This window comes from Lutjanus erythropterus, chromosome 20 (assembly GCF_056507025.1).
Source record: "Lutjanus erythropterus isolate fLutEry1 chromosome 20, fLutEry1.hap2, whole genome shotgun sequence".
In the NCBI taxonomy this organism is placed as follows: domain Eukaryota; kingdom Metazoa; phylum Chordata; class Actinopteri; order Lutjaniformes; family Lutjanidae; genus Lutjanus; species Lutjanus erythropterus.
This window is the reverse complement of record NC_139336.1, coordinates 29,305,499-29,326,300: the sequence shown is the minus strand read 5'-3', so window position 1 is coordinate 29,326,300 and position 20,802 is coordinate 29,305,499. Positions and strand designations below refer to the sequence as shown.

Genomic DNA, 20,802 nt, shown 5'->3' with positions numbered 1-20,802 from the left:
ATTGTTACCAAACTCTTGCTCTGCAAGATCTCCATGCTTCATTCATGCTGTGTCAGAGTGGGAGAAAAAGTTAAGTTAAACCCAACTTTATTTATGAAAAGAATCGAGTTGAATGCGTTTCTTTAAAGTGGTTATTACTGATATGTGTCGATGTGAAAGGGGTCACTGGTGGTGATTAACCTACAGAGAATTATCACCTGAATCTGCCACTGCCCGCGGCTTTACTGGGTTTTATTGAGTTTTCGCTCACTGTTTATCTGTCTGTTTGCAACTTTATTGTTTTAATTCACTTTCATTGCTTTCATGGCTTCATTTTCGGCCACAGAAAGCAGCTGTTTTAAGAGAAAACGCTCTAAAAAAAAACCCTGTACGCTACCTGCTCACCACCAAACAGCAGGCAGACATGATTCACAACTAGCTGGAGAACAAAGTTGATCATTTAGCAGCTAAAGAGCCAGATATTTCCTGCAGGAGTTGGTGGAGACCAAAAATGGAGCAAAAAGAAATAAATATTAGCGTTATTAGAGTTACATGTCAAAAAAAAACAAACAGTCATTGCAGGTTTAACAGATCACAATTACTGAGAAGGCCTGAACTCATTGTTACCCGTCACTTAGCAACTGTTGCAAGCACTATTCATTTCAAAATATGTAAGCAAATATTATTAGAGTGCAATTTGTGAGCTGGGACGCCCACGAGTAATTTTTCATTTCCAGTGAAACAAGGTAGAGAAGTGAATAAGAGAGTTTATTTCAAAGGTCTGCATCTTTTGAAACAGACTACGTTTCTCAAGGATTTAGGTTTTGTGCTTCTTATAGGAGCTCATGAATCTCCGTGCATGAGTGGCTTTTAATACACAAAAGGTCTCTGGATAGGAGCTCTGCCATTTACCAAGTTTTCAATGTTCACTATCAACGTTTTATTGAGACAGTGAGACTTAAGGAGATGTTACATTGAATTTTGAGGTCATTTTTTTTGTGGCTAGATGGATTTTTTATGTTTAAATGAAGAGCTAATGTATGGTGAGATGCGGTTTTCAGTTGAATTAGGGATTTAAAGTAGCGATATAGGAGCTCCAAACAGTTTCACGCATTTGTTTCTGCTGTCTTTTGGCTTCATGGAGTTCATGTCTGACACTTTGATCTGAAGTTCTCCCTCATGTCTCTGGTGCGATGTTCTGCTGGTGCTTCTCCTCCTCCCATTGGTTCCTGCTTCACCTTGGAAATGAGGTAAGCCCTGGGTGTGCGCTCTTCTTTTGTTCTCCTCCTCCTGTATTTCTGTTCACATGAGCATGGCCAGTAGTTGGTACATGGTGTGCTTCTGTCACTCCCCCTCCTCCTCCTCCTCCTCCTCCTCCTCCTCCTCCTCCTCCTCCTCCTCCTCCTTCTCCTCCTCCTCCTCCTCCTCTTCTTTTCTTCTTTCACTGAGGAAGCAGATGGCGTTTAGTGTTGGTCCTTTTCCTTTTCATAAAGGACCTACCAGATATTCTTAGCCCACAGTCTGTATGGGGATAAATGTGACCTTGCTGGAGTTACCACGCCACAGTGACTACACCCTACCGCAGGTTATTTACTACAGAATGGGTGTCTGTCAGTGGATCTGCTCTGGTGTAGTCCACTCACTGGGATCTGTTCATATTTCCCATTGTTCCTCTCTCAATATTCTCCCTCCGCTTCCTTCTTTCTCTCCATCAGTCTGCTTTATTTCCTTCTACTAATCTGCTGTATCTCCTCCTCCTCTGCTCTCCCTCCCCTCCGTCCCCTCTGTGTCCCTCTCCTGCATCCTGGGGGACCCTCATTTCACCATCATTGCCCCTCCCCTCCTCGCCGCTTGGCCCCTCCTGTATGCAAAGCAGGTGTCAGCCAGGACAAGGAGGACAGCGACTACCTCACAAAGGAGGCGACAGGGTCTTGGGGGCGAAAGCACACACGCACGCACACTCTCACTCCCAACACGTGCAGTCTCCTTCTCTGTCTCCGCTGTGTGCCCTCTCTATCTACATGCACATGTACTTCACACATATGTGCTCCCTTTCTTTCACTCACACTTACACACACACACACACACACACACACACTCCCGTGGGCAGGGCTGGGGCTGGGGACAGGGGAGAGCTGGAGCTGTCTGTCTGTCTGTCATTAGTATTCCAGCAGGAGGCTCCTGGCCCGGCCAGACATCTGAGCGGAGCAGCCGCAGCAGATAAAGAAGAAGCCATTAATCCACGGAAGATTACCAGCACTGATACTTTATCCCACCGTAATACAGCAATGCAACCAGACTCATTCCATTTACAATGCCGTCAGAGGAAGAAAGAGGGGAAAGAGGAGGTGGAGGGAGCCGGGGCGAGCAGCTCACCTTGTGGATGGAAAGATGGCAAGACACACAGAAAGCCCAGAATGCTTCCCTCCCGTCTTAACTCTCGTGATTTGAATTTCGTCTTTGATGGAGCGTGCGTGTGTGGTCCTGCATTTGATTTGGAGATGTTTTGAATTCAGAGTGGGTCACCCCCTCAATCGGTGTGCCACAGATGGCCACTGTTTCAGAAATCTATGTTGGCCCAAAGAACAGCTGGCTGTCTTTCCTACACCATGCTGTGCCTGTTTAAATCTAATATCCTTAATAAGAGTGTTTGTATGGGTCTGTGCATGTGTGTGTCCCTGATTAAATAAGAACCCCCCCTTACCAAAAAATAACAGTCAACCAAGAATAAACTCAAGAACCTAACACCACAATGGGCACCATTCTTTTAAAGGGTTAGTTTGGATTAGTTGAAGTGGGGTTGTATGAGGTACTTATCAAGTCATACAGTTTTTACACTAAAATTAGCACATATATGCACTTTTTAAAAAATGCATCTAAATGCATCTGCTAAACATAGGCTATTGACCCTTTTTCATTGCCAGCAGAGAAATTCACCTTTCTGTTTTATTTTTCTGATGTGACAGCCAAGACTCACCTCACGTCTGTGCTTTATTTTGGTGTTTCATGTTCGCTTCCATCTGTATAGGTATTGTGCTAAAACAACCAAGTTGATATTTTCATCATTGCCAGTCAGAGCTAATGCCAATAAATACTATTTCCCACTGCAGACAAAAAAACAGATGTTAGTGGGTTTTTGACCAGTGTAAAAGGGGCTTCAGTGTGTTACCTGCAGAAGATGGTAGTTGGCATGCCCCCAGTTTGGAGAAGCAGCAGCAGTATCAGGACAGAAGCCAAACAGTGTACTGCTGGACAGGGTCAGCAAGAAGTGTACGCTATATTTAGAGTATCTTCACCACTTTAATTTGCCATCAGACAGCCTTTTCTCATGGGAAAGTCAAGCTGAATATTCCTCTCTCCTAACCAACAAGACTCCATAGACAAAATCAGAAATTTTAGGTTGCAGAATATGGGAGTTGCTTGGCTACAACTGCCACCATCTGTTAGTTTGTTTGTGTTAATGTGTGACTTCAGTGTTTTAAAAGGGTAGTTTGGATTCAACAAAGTCACATTGTAACACAAACAAACGAACAGACTGAGGCAGCGGTAGGGCAGCAGCTCCCATGCTCTGTGAGAGAAAATGACTGATTTTTCCTATGGAGTTTGGTTGGTTTGGCGAGAGCGGCATTTGGCTCATATGGCAGCAGTTTCCTGTCAGAAAAGGAGAAAGAAATATAGCGTACACTCAAACTGATATAATTGCAGTTTAAGTGGACCTTTTTTCAAGTGGCTAAAACATCTTTTGTTGCTAACCCCATCCACAGCAGTTAATTGCGTCCCTACTGTGCTGGTGAACCTCTCTGCTTCTCTAAACAGTGGGCATGCTGACGGGTATCTACCGTCTGTCAAAGCACCTAATTCAACCCTACATCAAATAATCTGAACTACTCCTTTAAGGTGAGAGATCATATCCAGAGTTGAAACCATCAGTCATGTGATAAGACTATCAGCGCAGTCTGGAGAACATGATACAGTACAGGCAAGCTGTTTGAAGATACAGTGAAACAAAGAAAGGAGGAACAATAGCACAGCAGATGCGAGAGATTAGATTGGAGTTAGATTTATAGACGCTTGCTGATAAAGCCCAGTCATGGTTGGGATTTCTGGATGATGAAACAACACCAGGAGGAGGAAGAGAAGAGAAGGGACGGTTGACTCAACAAGCAGCGATGACAGATGAGCTGAGGAGAGGTAGAGACAGATAAAGGAGACAAAGAGATCCTGGGCCCGGCGAGGAGGAAGAAATGAAACGTTCAATAGAGACAGAAAGAAAGATGAAGGTGCAGGAGGGAAGAAGAGAGACAGTGGGAGCAAGGCGTCCACCGCTGGTACAGTGCTGAGCTCATGTGTCCTGTAAAAATCCAATCCTTCAGACTTGGCAGATAGTGTTACCATGAGAACAGCAGTGGGGTTATTGTGAGGAGAGAGAGAGGAAAGGCCAGGCTTGCTCCAGCAACCATCTGTTACTCCAGCTTACCCTGGCACTGAGATCAACCTGCCGCTGGAAAGGAATGTACAAGTCCAGCCATGAGAAAGGCTGCAAAACAAGGCCCAACACCAAGTCACAGGACTGACCTACAACATCTTCTGTGCCTATCCAGTCTCACTGCTGCACTACATGCTGTTTTTGCAAGTTTATCAAGAATTTATTTGTTGGGTATTTGCATTTTAAGACAACCTGTATTGCAGTAACTCCCAAATTCGCAAATCCTATCTTCACTGTTTGGTTACCATGGTAATTGACTCCAGGTCCCGCCCCTTTTGGAATCAACTTTCTCATTTCCTGTACTTTGATATGCTAGGCTCGTCTATGTTGAAAAGAAAACCAATTAATTAATATTAGCAAAACACTGGCCAACTTGTTAGGTAACCTACATCAATCTTTAGCTAGTTAGCTAACTGATTACGTCTGATACTTAATGTTATAAAAATGCTAGCTAACTATCTAATCTACGTCAATCATTAACTAGCTAGTTACATATGATTGCTAATGTTAGCACAGTGTCTGATAACTAGCTATGTAATCTACAAAAATCGTTAACTCATCATAAACAATAACTCATCTGTCTTGATTTTTGCTTCATTTTTTTTTTTTTTTTGCATTTTTCAATGTATTTTTCAATATGTACACAAAACAACTGTTAAAAAGTTGTATAGCATGACAATACAACATCAGCAAAGTCAGTTGCTAAGCAACAGACATACAACAATAACAATAGATGTTAGATTGATGAGTATTTAGGATTTTAGGTAAGAGAGGATGAACTAAGATAAGACACGAGTCCTGAAGTTAGTTGGGATTTGCTTCTGCAATACCAAATTTGGAAAAATCCCATCTTAGATCTTTCCTATCTTCTATCATAACTGGGACTGGGAAGTTTCTATAATATGATGATCTCCACATTTTGACAGGTGGAAAAACAAATCAAATTCACTTCATTTGAAAAGCTGATACAGCCATGTCAAAGTATTGGAGATGATCTTCCTACCACTACCTCTCGAGTCAAAAAGCATGACACTCAACAGCAAACAATGGTGAATCTTTCTTTCTGGCGCTTTTGTTCCTCCTGAGATAAAGTAAAGATCTTAAAATCAAGTACAAGATTTCAGATGCCTTTAAAAGATGTGCACTGATGTATGACTTAGTGGGAAGATGTTCCAGAGCTGAGGATCAACAAGAGTGAAAGAAACAACTGCAGCGGTGGTTGGATTTTATGAGCAAGTTGAGGCCTGGTGGCCTGGCAAGATCCTTCAAATCATATGAGGCAAGAACAAAACATTTTTACCGTTTCCTGGAGGAGAATATGACCGCATGAACTGGGATCGGTTGGCTTATGCTGCTGAAGTTTCTGATGCTGGTGGAGATTGTTGAGAGTGAAGACAACATGAAGCAAGTTGAAGAAAAACGGCCGCAGTCATCTTCTCTTTTTCAGTTACACAGATTTCGCAAAGCCATTTCCACTGCAAATGAAACAGAATAAATTTGGCGACTGCACATCCTGCCGTCCACTTTGGTGTTTATTGGAGAAGTTTGAGAAGCGCACGGCGTGTCCATGATGTCCACAGCTGTTTGGGAGTAATCCAACCTCAGTACTGGTTAAACAGTGGACTGGGACATGTCAGACCTCTCATTAAACTCTCGCTGGAGGGCCAGGAAACCGATAGCAGACAGTACCTACAGATAAGGAGGATCAGATCATTTTGACTCTGATCTAATTTGAGTGTCCAGAACAGCACACAGGGTTCAAAGAATCTGTCTCGGTAACCTAATCATCATTAAGTGGAATTAACTGTAATTCTTAAATGACTAAATAACATTTTTCTCCTGTGTTTTCATGAAGCAAAGTACTTTTTCTTCACAATTATTAATATTCCACAGCACAAAACGCATACTGACACTGGTGCTCACTGGCTTTGGAGTGGTCTGAAGCGCTTTAAAGCAGCCACTGGGAGAGACTGGGTCAGGAACCACAGGTGGGTCACAGCAGGATTTATTTGGATCCCCAAAAAATATAAAAGACTATGTGTAAGAAATTCTGCAAAAGTCAGATTTATATCTGAATTACACCTTCTATAAAACTCTTGAAATATATATAATATTGTCTTTTCTGATGAAGTTGGCTAAAATGTCCTATACTATTTTTCTGGTGACAGGAAATAAAAACAATAAAATGACCTTTTAACATGGTCTTAATGCATCTGTACCTCATTTATGCATATGTTTTCAGTAGCATGCATCAAGATAATATAATGCAATTATGCACAAATGAAGTCTGCCTAAGATTTATTGATAAGGCCTCATGAGTCACAATGGTTTGTCATTTTAAAAAAAAAAGTAGGTCCCTAGAAAACAAGTTTGGAAAACACTGCTTTAAAGCACTAAATTCTGCACTTAAATACATGGACCCCCAAGAGGCTATTTTCATTCCCAGTTTGAAGTCTGAGGGACCAACAAGCCAATTTTACAAAGCACCGGGTCACTTTATTTTCGCATCTAGAGAAACAGAAAAGAAAGACACAACTACATTAAACCTCCTCACAGCTGCTTCGCAACAGCGGCATCCACTATTCGAGGAGACATCGCCGTGAGTCTCAGAAGACAACCACTCACGGTGATGGACACCCAACACCCAGCTGGGAAGCCTCCACCGTCTACCTGTGCGGTCTCAGAGGAAACAGAAACCTGAGATCGTCAGGTCAGTCTCAAGGAGAAAAAAAAAAACAGCACAGTTATTCTAGGTCCAAACATGTTCTGTTAAAGAAGAGCTTCTCTACTGGACAACTGTGTGTGGTGAACAAAACTAACTGGTGGTTATAACCATTGACGCGAGGTGCTAAATGGATGTACAGCAGCTCCTTTGCATGTCCATAAAGGAACAGAGGTCAGCACTTTATATTAAGCCTCACAGCCCTCAATAACCATCTGATGTGCTTCGAATTAAAATGACTACTTGGACAAATGTCAGGTGCTGTAACCTTTAAATTTCACCTTCACAATGACTCACATTCATAGTCTTAAAGCACTGTTCGCTTTCCTTTTCACCGCGCAGACAATGATGAGTGGTAAAAGTGGAGCAAAGAAGCTCTTATTGATGTGCAGGGCCCCATCCTGATCCCAGCTCTCTAAAGCATCAGTATTTATAGTTGTTATTTCTCAGTTTCGCCCACTTGTTTTCAATCATTAATCTTGACTACCTCGGGAACAGTTTTGTGCTCGTGTGTCTGCAGGAACTCTTCATCTTGATGCTCTCCCTGGCATCAATATAGAGGCAGATATGCAAGCAAAAACTGGATTAAACCCAGTCAGTCTGGGTATGATCAAATGAAAGGAAGTCAGTGGCATGCGATGAATGCTTAAAGGGATAGTTCAGATTTTTTGACGTGGGGTTGTAAGAGGTACTTAGTTAATTGTGCATTGCTTACAGTAGATGGTGGATGGCCCCAAGTTTGGAGAAGCAGAGAGGAGCACATGCAGCAAAAGTTATTACAACCATTTACACTATATTTAGAATTTTTTCACTGGTTTCTGTTGCCTTTTCTGGTGGCAAACAAGGAGTTTCTGGTTTGCTGCTGTCTTGTTTGTGCTACAATCCCACAATAACACACATTAACCAACAGATCAAGGCAGTTGTAGACCAGCAACTCCCATGTTCTGCAAGAAAAAATGACTGATCTCTGATATTTGTGCTGGTGCCCTCTTTGCTTCTCCAAACTGGGGGCTTGTTGACCAGCATCTACTTTAGCTTATACACTGACTGTCGATTAAGCAGCATTTAATAAAAAACATCTCTTTACAGTGGTATTTACATGTTTTAAGCAGTTTAAACTAATAAAATGCCATGTAAATGTTCATGTTGTAACTCCTCTGAATCACAAGGGCATATTAAAGAAGCCCTGCCCTTTGTTTGTCTTCTTCTCTGGTTACAATGCAGCCAGGAAGGAACCACAATGACAATAACAACAAAAAAAAAAAAAATCCGACTTGAGTCTTGTTTTTAAACATTTCAGTTAAATGCATGACACTATACAGACAGTGACAAATGTGCAAGAGTGCAAAAGTGAAAACGTTTCAGTCCACGTGGGACTTTCCTCGCTGCAAACTGAAGCATGCATGATGAGTCACCCCACTAAAGGGTTAGTCTACAGGTGCACCTAGTCAGTAATCTAGGGCTTGACTGAACACACATGAAGTCAATTGCCAGCAGGTCAAGTCATTACAAACACATCAGAGCGATTCAAATTGATGGCACTGACACATTCTCATACACATGCTGGTACATACACGTTAGCTTGCACACTGGGAATGTAACGCACTATTACAGAAAGACAATAAGATTTAAGAGTCAAAGAAAAATATTACTTTAGTGTTCATTCTTTTATCAGTTCAGATGTATTTCTTTATTTGTTTATTTCCTCAGAGCCTCATTAGGTTTCATCACAGCAGTTGATAATCTTCTTGGGATCAACACATTAAAAACTGTCCAAATAAAATAATAATACAACCATGAAAGTAAGACTTAAAATAAAAATAAAAAAAATAAAGCAGCTATTGTAATACAACACAAATAAGAGCTATCAGTAATATTAATAAATGGTTCAAACAACCACATATAACACAAATAAAAAATGAATGAAAAATGCCTTACTGATCCCTTTTAGATCATATCTCTGTCCACATTGTGCACCTTTTTTTTTTTTTTTTTAACAATATTTGGACTTTAAGTAGACAACCACCCATAAATAAGTGGAAACTAAGACATTAAATAAATAATAATAATATTAAAAAAAAAACATGAGTACCTTAAAAATATAAGTTATTTTTTCTGATTGTGAGTTTTTTGTATTTTGTTCCAGGGAAGCGCTGTACACATGTGTTTGTTTTAAGAAAATGAAAACATGCAGACTAGAACTTAGGTGCATCTACCACCCATACCCATATATTATTTGCCAAACTTCTTTCCATCCTCAGTCACTTAATTAAAGTTGGATACATAACCTTTAAAGGCACATATTCAATCAGCAAACACATCATAAATCTGCAAGGATTGCAAGAGAGCCCTCTCTTCTATTTCAGCTGCATTTCAGTATATATTTGGCAGTTTTCACAGGTGGTGATAGACTTTTGGCAAAACATATTATTTAAATGATAAGAAAGTTTGTACTGGATGCTTCATGGCAACAAATTTCATGCACAATTTCATGTGAAATTAATGAACTTATATATCGTTAACTTAATCTTAATTTTTGATCACTCTACGATCTTCTACAAAGGACAAAGAAATGGTCACAATCAGTCTTTATTATTATAGCAATAGTTTACTTTTAATGATGCCGTCTCCTTCTGAGTGATCTAGTTTTTGCGGTCTCCAAGGAAGAAGTTCAATTCCCCATCCATCCGTGACCTCCACAATTAACTCAGCGACCAATCATATCAGAGAGAGATGGAAGTGGATATGAGCCACTCAGAACTCTGGAGACTACAGGTCCTCAATACTTCATCATCACTGTCATTATCAGACAGAGACCACCAGACTTCATGTTACTGGGGAGAACTGAGAGTGAAACTGTCAGAGGGGAGAGGAAGGCGAAAAATTATCTGTGTGAGCCGCAGAGTGCATGTCTGTGTGTGTTTCTTTGTTGCACTAAGCTTCAAACCTAACTTGATTTTAAAATACAGACAACAAACAAAAGTTTTGGAAGATTTTCTTCTTCTGTTTTTTGCAGATGGGTGATGTTTGCTGGTTGCTCTGAGATTTTGGTCCAAACTGAATCATCTGAAAACCTATTAGATGTTCTGCAGTGACATTTTACAGAGACATTCATGACATCCAGAGGATGAATCCTAATGACTTTTGTGATTCCTTGACTGGTGCTTCAACAAGTATTGAGTGGACTGCCATGAAATTTGCTTGCAGACGTTTGTGGTGCCCGGAGGATGAATCCAACTGAATATGATGATCCTGCGACATTTCATCCAGCACCATCGACAGGTCAACATTTTCACTCCTCAAGTGAAATATCTCAATATTTACGATTATTCATGGTTTGTACTCATTAACTCCAAATTCTTTGTGTGGACATGCACAAAATACTGTGTAATGTGTTCTTATCAAGTAAAACAAAGGTTTTTATGGAGGCATTCATCTTAATTTTTGAACTTGTTATACTGGAATGAGGCCAACTCGGGTGTGGCGTCATTCCCAGTTCTGACTTCTGAGGTAAATTGAATGCAACATGAAATACCTGTAAAACAGGTAACCTAGACAATCCCACCAGTCTCAGCTGTACTTGAACAATGCTTAATGCTAATTAGCAAATATTAGCATGCTAACACACACTAAACTAAGATGGTTAAAAAGGCTAATGTTGTACCTGCAAAACATTAGCATGTTAGCACTGTCACCAAAGTACAGCCTCACAGAGCCTGTAGCACGGCTGTCGACTCTTAAATCTTTTTTAGTGAACAGTTAAAAGCAGCATGGAGACCCGTGACGATGTTACCAGGTTTACTTTTTAAATGTTTTTTATAGTGCTGCTTGAATGGACGTGCATGGAGTTTGTGGCTGAGGAGACAAAGAGTTGCAGAAGTTACAGATGGAGGTAACGGGTCCACCGAATTTGGCGTGTCCACCCGGTTGTGTTTCCACCACTGCTGAACGGAGGCGGAGCTGATAAATACTCTGGACTACTGCAGAGTCATTTGACCCAGGAATTAATGCTCGCACCCTTTTCCACTGAAGACATTCGCCAGATGTTAGTGGGTGTTTTGTTTTGCTTTTTTTTTGTCCAGTGTAGTTTTATTCAAAAACAAAAATGGACCACAGAAGTATTTTGACATTTAAATATTTTATGATTTTAGAAAAATCCAGCACTGTAGAAAAATATAAAGCATCAAGATGGAAGTTATACAGTGCTTTCAATTTATTGTTATCTTTTACCTAAATAGTTTAAGTTATTTTTGCATTTTGTAAAAGCTCATGTCCACCATTTTTTTAAATCCATATGGTGCTGTCCACTAACAGAAGGACACTTGCTGTATGACTGTCTGTCTTCTCACCTCATACCTTTGAATCATGTCTTGCATCCTCGTGGGACCGGAGCAACGCTGTAACCCAATGTGTTATCTCCTCCCACTCTCATTTACCATCATCTGCCAGTGGCTGCTTATTTAGTGGGCTGTGTAGTCGATTGTGGCATATCGCCACCTCCCACAGAAGGTCATTGATTTCTTCTTGGGAGACACTTGTGTTTGTGTGTGTGTGTTTGGAGGGGTGGTGGTGGTGGTGGTGGGGGGGCGCTTTCATCAGGAAATTGCCCGAGCTCAGCTTCACTGAGCACTGTTTTTTTTTTGTTTTTTTTCTTAAGGTGGGTCTCCAAAATAACATGACTATTTGGAGCGAGTTTTCTATACATGTGAATTCCCACGGTGCGTGTGAAGGTCTACTGTCTTCAGCGTAGACGGATGTGGTTTCAGTGGGTATTCACAGGATGTGGTTTTGGCGGTTTTGTTTGGGGGATTGAACAAAATGTAAATGATGTCTTTCTGTTGTTTTAAGTCCCTGCTTCTCTCCTTTATCCAACTTCCCCGGAGAAAATTACAATTCACATTTTGTTGTTACATAATTTGTCTGCTTATTAATCCTTATAAAGAGAAATTAATTACATTTTCTTCAGACACTAACCATTAAAAGGTCCAGTGTGTTAGATTTCCAGGGATTTATGGGCAGAATTTGACAGACATGGAATATAATATTCATAAGTATGTTTTCATTAAAGTATAATCACCTGAAAATAAGTATTGCTGTGTTTTCTTTGCCTTAAAATGAGCCGGGTGAGCGAAGGCCCATTATTTTTTTTTCCCCATGACTGTTCCACCTAGTCCCTCCCTACTGCGCTGTGATTGGCTGGTACTGCTGCGCTCTGATTGGCTGTAAGCATGAGAGTAGATTCTGGCAATTGGGTGAAATTTAGCAAAGAGGATGTGGTGAATTAATCAATCAAACACGTGTGTGGCTTCATGTCCTGTGTGAAAATATGTGTCACTGTTAACTTTCTTTTAGACTTAGTTGAATTACTATTTTCAGTTTTTCTTTTATTCTGTTTTCAGTCACAGTTTGGTTAACTTTAGGGACAAACACTACAGCTTTACTTCTTGTATATGTTTGTTGTATGTGTCATTGATGTTCAGGCATAAACTAGGAAGGGATTATATGATTGCTTCTGTGTGTGCATGAGTGCATAATCAAGGGACCAGCATCTCATCTGCAGCTAATCTTGAATACAACTAGACCGATCAGTCTCACCTCTGTGATTCAAAATTTTTGAAAAACCCTGAAAAACATGTTTCATGTCTCCGGTCAGCCGTGACCACGGGCATTATGATTTCCAGTCATCCCATTCTTGTGAACACAATATCTTAAGAACATTTTACAAGAATTTCCTCAAACTTTGCACAAATGACCGCTTGGGTTCAAGGATGAACTGCTTACATTTTGATGGTAAGTAATTCTGTATTTTTTACTGCTCTGTTTTTATTGACAGCTGACGTCTCTCTCTCCTCAAACAGCCGCTAGGGGCCGCGAGTGATCAGCAACTGCTTCAGTGTGAAATCTTCCTTGTTGCGGTGGCATTGTGGTGGCATTGCAGTAGGTGCTTCACCAGCTGTTCTCTGACAGTTGCTGCTGCTGCTGTATCTACTTTAGTAGGTTCAGGAAACAGATCATGGTTTATGGTTAAAATAGTCACTTTTATAAGTTAGTCTTGGGGAAAAAAATAAAAATATTTACATTTATCTACAGTTGCCCAGAACGGAAAAACCATACTCTCGCTCTAGATTGGAGCTTTCATGTTTTGCATGAGTTTTGCAGCCACTGTAGGTTCTCCTACATCCCTGGAAGGGGAGGGTGAGATGAGGTATTTCCAATCTGCAAGCTCACCACTAGATGCCACTAAATCCTACACACCTTAGAGTATCATGCATCTCTTATATGTATTTTTTCATATCATTCGGTGATGATTTTCTTTTTTTTTTTTTTTAGCAGAGCTTACAAACTGCAGCATCATTTAAACTGTGATCCTTAAACTGAAGAAAAAAGTCTGCGAGAGCAACGTTCTCACAGACGCACGCACACACACGTTAATAACACCACCTGCGGTCAGCACATCTTTTGAATCTCAACCTGATCTTCTCTCCCCACCCCACATAATCTCATCTTTTGTCCCACAATGGACTTCCTGCCTCCTCACCTCATCCTGTTTCCTCTAAGCCGAGAACATCTCAGCCTTGCTTTGAAATCAGGAAATGAAAGAAAGCCTCAGTATTTGGCAGAGTGAGGAACCATTCTTCCATAAACACTGTATGATAAAGGTTAGCGAGTCACAGTGAGAGATAGAGCACCACTGTTTTCAAGAAAGGGCTTATTCCCATTGGTGGATAGCTTTTTCCCATTGAGTAAAGCTCCCGGTGAATGATATGGCCTGTCTGTGTTGACAGGCTGGAGATAAGGAAGTGCCCTCAGGTATTAGTTGTCATTCCTTTTCACCGAGAAAAGCAGCTGAGAGTAGCTACCTTATTTTTTTTTCTTTCTCCTCGGTGGAGCACCTTTTCCTCCTCTTTTGGATGAATAGAGAAATTCACAACAACAAAGCCTTCCACTCTCATTAAGTCAGCCGCAAAGCCAAGCACCACCAAGGAGCACAATATCTGAGGCAGATGAGTAATCCCCCTGCTCAATCTGGAAGCTGGCACAGAATTTCAAATGTCCGTAATAACTGCCGGAGAAGGAAGTGAAGGACAAACACGCACGCAGCCCGTACACACACACACACACACACACACACATACGCACAGATGAATTCACGTACTGTACTGTGATGAAAATGAATCTGTTATTGACCATTAGTCCACTGCAGCAGAGCAGAACTAAAATGTCCTTCATCTCAGAATGTCACAGTGCGAGTGTATGTGAATATTTGTGTGCACCAGCTAGTCCTCAAAACCAATATCTTCAAAGAGACAGACATCGACTCCAGTCAGGTTTTGGCTACTCAGTGACATTAGCTTTTAAGATGAGCATTTAATAAATGATCTGATAACCTCTTTTAAATTAAAAAAAAAAAAAAAAACACCTCATGATGAAGCAGCGCGTTAGATAAAAAATAGACATTTCCACCAACGTAACGAAAACAACAAGCCTTTAAATGATTTTAAAACTTTCAGTATCTCTAAATATTGAGCTAGTATCTGGGAATAATGAGAAACTTTCTCAAAATAATGAGAAACTTATTGAAAATAATGGCTTAGTAGTCAAAATAAGGAGAAAACTTCTCAAAATATCGAGAAACTTTTTTCAAATGATGAGTTAGTATCTCAGTTATTCTAAAATAGTTTACAAGTTTTTTATTTTGAGATTGTAATGACTTATATGAGCTTAATTTCTTCATTATATTGGTGGAAATAAGCTCCCACAGATAAAACATATTCATACATCTATTCAAAAGATATATAGATACACTCCACTGTAATTAGCTGCAGCCTAGAAAGATAAATAGGCCTTTACGGCTTCAACTCAAAGTGCAGCCATACATTTTGATGCTGCGTTTCCTTCTTTTGCATATTCAGCAGCGGGACAAGAAGGTAGCCGTGGCTGGTCAGAAGGCAAGGCTATTGGTAAAGCCATTTAGCTCCTGCCCACTTTGGAAATATGGAGCTGAAATGCAGCGATGAGTCAGCTCTTTTTGCTGAGAAGATGAATCATTCATCATGGCCGCCAGCAGCAGGGTCCAGGACCGGGATGGAGGGATGGAGGGATGGAGGGGCGGAGGAGTTGAGGGGAGGTCGATCAGGACCTGATGGCAAGTTCCTCTGCTGACTCTGCATGCAGAGGTCGAGGCTATACTAGCAAAAGCTGCTGGATCCTGATGCAGCTCCCCTGGATCTGGAGAGATGTGGACAGAAGCAGCAAAACATTCCGATCATGATTAACTGAGAGTTTTACTGACAGGTTGAATGAAAGATTCGGCTACCTGTAGGACTGTTTCTCACAGTTTGTTCCTTTGCTTCAATTAGACGAATCTTATTGCAGAAGCATCCAGTGATATTTTAGAGAATAAAGTGCTTCCAACCTTGTGGAAACAATTTGGGGAATAAGTGTGGTACAAAAAGAAATAAGTTTCTGAGTTTGGCATTGATGAACTGAAACTTTTGTCATACAAGAATGCTGATATTTTGGACAATTCTGCAAAACCCTGAATTCAACATATTTTGTGAAATGCCAACGCTTTTTAAAGGACCTTTGGACGATATCTGTCCCTTGCAACAGTTTGGTGAAGGTTGGGGAAAGATTGCTGTTTTGTCAAAGACACTGCTGTACACTTAAAGGACCAGTTGTAAGGTTGCAGTTTGCAACAAATTGAATACCCCTCCACTTTCCCCTCTCTTTCACAGTGCGTAGGATGCAAACTCTGGCCTTCCTCATGAAAATCAGATGCACTGATCCACCCAGACCTTCATGCCCTTAAAGGACAAATATTACTGCATCGATCCAAACATTCACAACCAGAGGTGAGAAAGTAAGTCTGATTTAAACTCTCTAATACTCTCTTTTTTTTTTTTGTCACAAATTTAAGACTTGACAAAATCAAAAAAGATTTGCACCTCCACTTGGATTTTAACACCAGTGACTCATGACTTCACTTGGACTTGAGCCTTTTGACTTGATACTTTACACCAAGGCCAAAGTAGTCTATAGTTAGCGAGCTAAAGCTTAGCTATTAACAGCTAAGTAACTTTGTAAATCAATTAGGCTGGAAACTCACTGTTACAGACTTGTTTAGGCTGTGAAACTTAAAGTTTAGGACTTGGGACTGCAAAAACTTACTTGTGACTCACAAAATGATGACTTTTTCTTACCTCCTGTATAAACTAGTGCAACACTATTACAGTGTGAAATGTGCAGGGTTATTCTTATATTTAAAGGATTATCATGTATTGCCCCTCTCTTGGTTTCCAGTGTGGCTGTTTGGAACAGGTATAGACAATTTTGCCTTACAATTAGTTATTTTTTTAGCATAACCCAGCCTTTACTTTCCACCTTGCTGCATAAAGGTGAATGTTGTTGATGTAAATCATTACACAGAAAATCATAAGCATAAGTCAAAGGGATACGAAACTGTGAAGACCTTTTGGGCTTTTCCGTTGTCACTTTTGTCAGTGCCACGTCAAACTGTGCTTTGCTGATTTGAATTTTCCAGTTATAACGGGGTGAATTGTGCTGAGTCATACCTCAAACAAGGTTTTTTTTTTCGCAAGACTAAACTCATGTCTGTGCAGGAGAGCAGAGAGACAGACATTTTTAAAAGTCTCTGTATTTTCAGCTCAGTCCTTTTGTAGCTTCTAACTGAATCTCTGTGGTTTGAAGTTTAGTTTTTCTCCTGCGTCCCTGTCTGTGCTTCTGGGTATCTTCATTATTTTAATGTTTCATTTTTGTTTTCAGACAGATAGGACTCATGTTAAGTTGCTGCAGATGAAAACCAAACATTTCCAAAAAGCTTTTCAATAAAAAAATCAGGGACTTTTATTGTGACGAATTATAGGAAATGAAACTTTCCACTGTTTTACAGCCTCTTGACTCAAGTTAAGTGTGTATCAGCTACAACACACTTTCAAGCATGTAGCCCTGCTGTAATGGAGACGTAAATCCCTGCCGTGCTGAGTCAAACCGAGTCAAGCCAGGCCAGCACATGTGGATGGAAAAAGGGGCTCTCTTGACTGTCTTGCACAGCCCTGAACTCGACTCTATCACGCACATTTGGGATGAATTGAAACACTAAATACGAGCCAGGCCTTATCGCCCAACATCAGTGTCCAACCTCACTAATGCTCTTCTTTCTGATTGGGACCAAATCCCTGCAGCCAGGATACAAATCCTAGTGGAAAGTCTTGGAGACTGAAGCTATTTCAGCAGTATTGCACATTGTTCTGAAATGAGACCTTCAGCAGTCATATGTGGATGTAATCTTTTGGCCGTGTAATTTAGTTCTTCTTCTCCTTGTGCATTATTTGTGCAGCACTACATACCATCAGTCTGTACTGAATCTATCTGTAACATCTGCCTTCAATGAAGGGGCCATTCCTGATATTTTTCCATACGATCAGGAGTCACATCGTCCTCTGAAGAACCTGCCTGTTGTAATGTGCCTCGTGTCAGCTCTTTCCTTTCTCCTCAGAGAGAGACAGAGGGAGAAAGGCAGTGCCCGTTAGAGAGAGCGAGAGAGCTTAGTTACATCCTGGTAGGACAACCTCACCCAGAGGGCTGGGGCGAAGACGAAAGGGGAGGGGAGCTGACAGAAAAAAAAAAGAGGAGAAGAGAGAAGAAGAAAGGGGAGATGGGAACACAGCATATTAGGGAATATGAGGAGAGCAAAAGAGAGCAGAGTCGGGCTTAGGAGAGGCATCAAGTGACCTCCTCCCTCTCCATTGTTAAAGAACATAAGAGCGAGGCTGGCTAGAGGCCACCAGAGGGGTAGAATACATTAGAAACCAGCCAGAAAGAGAACAGAAAAAAAAGAGTGACACAGAGGTAGAGAGAGCTCGTGCTTTTCATGTTGCAGCAACACCAAACATCAGTACTAATAATGCTTTTTAGAGGCATTCGGCATGAGCTGCTGCACAGGTCAAACTGACTGCACACCGGGTGGAAATGTTAAGACGTGGTTTCTTAAAAGTGGGAGGAAATGGACAGTCATGAGGAATAAGGACTGGATTTTTGGAGGGATGATGAGAACAGGAAGAGGAAGTTCAACATGACACAAAGGAAATGTCTGGAGAGGACGGGGAAACAGGTGGCGGCACAATGTGATCAAGGCAGATCAACATGTGGAGCTCCGACTCGCAGGAATGCTGCTTCTAGGAAGAGCCGCCAGCAACCTGGAGATGATAACAATCAAAACAGTTGAGATTTTTGGATCTTCTGAATCAGCCAGTCTGGTCATTAACCCTTGATCATCAGAGGCTGAACACTGAATATGTTTAATAATTTAAATCCCTACCGGGTAGCCAGATATCTGGTTTGTACAACTCAAGGGCCTGAAGAAATCCAGCCAAAAATAACCCAGTTAGATCAGAGTGGATAAAAACAACAGTTGCTGGAGAAACCTTCAAAAGCTTTAAACCTTCCCATTCAAAGACTGAACAAAATGACTTCCACAGAATTGCATGTAATCGTTATCCCAACAGTTGAAGAGATTCTGTCCAAACCTTTCTGAGCTCGACAAGACAGAGGTCTGGCTACGCTCAGCCTGACTATATTGGACAGTTTTACGCCTCACAGTCTCCATCCAAAGGAAACGTTCGGTGCCATTGCAGGATGTAGTGTGTTCTACTATATGCAGGGAGGCAGAAAGTCAGGGTGAACGGACGTGTATCGTGTCTGACCTCCACTTTCACTTAGCCACGTATTTAACGTGAACGTAATATATTTTTAGTAGTGGTTATATATACTATGTCCTTTAAAAGGCAATTTCCTGACCATATTTTCCTGACCATAAACCGCAGTAAGTTGTTATGCACAAATACGGGTCACTGGCTGGACGTAAACAAGAGACAGGGTTTGAACCCCTTACAGACCTGCAGTTAATGTTTGCTTTTCAGTTTCAACTCTCATCCAAACCTGAACCAGAACCCCACTACTAAACTTGCTCACTTGCTGGAATATTTATAAGATTATTTTATTATTGAGGAATTTTTCTATTAATTTTACTCAAACTAGTGTATCTCAAGCAACAACCTCGGGCTACAGACTGCTTTTTTTTTTTTTTAAACTTGAAGGGCGAGCTCATTATTTTTTTTATTTTTTTTATGTATTTTTATGTGGTTCTGGAACTTGTATGTGTGTTTTAGGGCCAATATTATATTTTCCAGACCCCTTCTAAAATGTTTTCACACCGGACCTGAAGCAGGTTTCTGCAGCACGATGACGTTGCTGCATATAAATCTCCTAAGATGAGGAAGGGGAGGGCATCAGTGGGAGTTTGCATTTGAAAAACCTAGAAAAAAACACATACAGACAGAGTTGTCCTTTAACCTTAACCGGAACCAAGTGTTTAAGCTGTATAACCCTTTCCTCGTCTTTAACAGTTTAGATGTAATTTTGGAGAATAGTCCGGTATCAGCATTCTTGTCTGGGTTTGTAACACCATAACCAAAATCTCTCACCAAATCAAAAAGATTAGAAAAACCTTCATACAGCATCTGGGAATGTCCAGCATTTCCCCCTCACCAATCCTGTTCCGTTTTTTTTTTTTGTTTTTTTTTACAAATCAGTGATTGAAAACATCCTCAAATCCTGCACCACAATCTGGTTCTAATCTGCTTCCTCCTCCTACACCAAGGACAAGCTCCAACATGGTGTCTGTGCTGATGAGTGGGTGAATGGCTGTCAGCTGCCCTCCACGAAGGAGCTGCGTGATGCCAGGGTGACACTTTAAAAAAAAAAAAAAAAAGGGCAGGAAGGATTGCCACCGAGCCTGCACACCACGGCAACCATCTGCTCTGAAAGCCTTCCTGTGGGAGACAGCACCTCCTCTTCTCAGCCCCCTATGGAACTGTCTGTACACCTACCACAGTTACTGTTAACATGCTACTTACTGTAAACTGAGCTTGTTTGCACAGTCTCACAGAGGCTGTGAAAAGCCTCTGTAGTTTATATTCTGCTATACTTTATCATGCATTTTGTCCTTATGGTCCAGTTTTATGGATTAAATTCATCCTGTTCACCTGCAACGTGTCTGCACTGACTAAATTTGGAAATCCAACCCACCACAAAAGAGAAAGTCTATTAAAGCTCCCCTCCAGACATGTTCAAAGACATAAAAAATAGTCTGCTTGGAATAATTAATTGTGTCTGATATGATTTTTACACAAACACTTCAATTATCCAGTTTAAAATTCTTAAAATTATATCCACTCCTCCTCCCTCATTTAAAAACTGTTAAGTCCATTCTCGGTATATGTGCACTGAGGTCTCCAGTTTACACATATTGGATCATGCTTGGCCTCCAAACTCATTGCGATTTCACAAAATCACCTTGTACGTGCATGTTCTCTCATGCACAAAGGCCACTGTGCACAATGAAGGTCAAACATCCGAGTGAAGTGACAATAAGCAAAAATTGATCCTTAAGCAAACAGGTCTGGCTCAGTGATGGTCCATATCACCCACTCACACTCGGCCCAGATACAGCAATGAATTAAGGCCCACAGGTGGTCCAGATCTGGTTGCCTGTTCTGTTCTTCCTCGACTCCTGCCCTGTCAGAACTGTATT

The 20,802-nt window shown here is 41.0% G+C and overlaps 1 long non-coding RNA gene across 1 annotated transcript; it reads left to right on the top strand.

The window, feature by feature from the left end:
• Positions 1-20,782, top strand: LOC146308686 (uncharacterized). The gene is made up of 3 exons (XR_014772640.1): positions 1-1,229; positions 15,926-16,042; positions 19,870-20,782. It is a non-coding gene; the product is annotated as an uncharacterized LOC146308686 (long non-coding RNA).
• Positions 20,783-20,802: the final 20 nt, after the last annotated feature.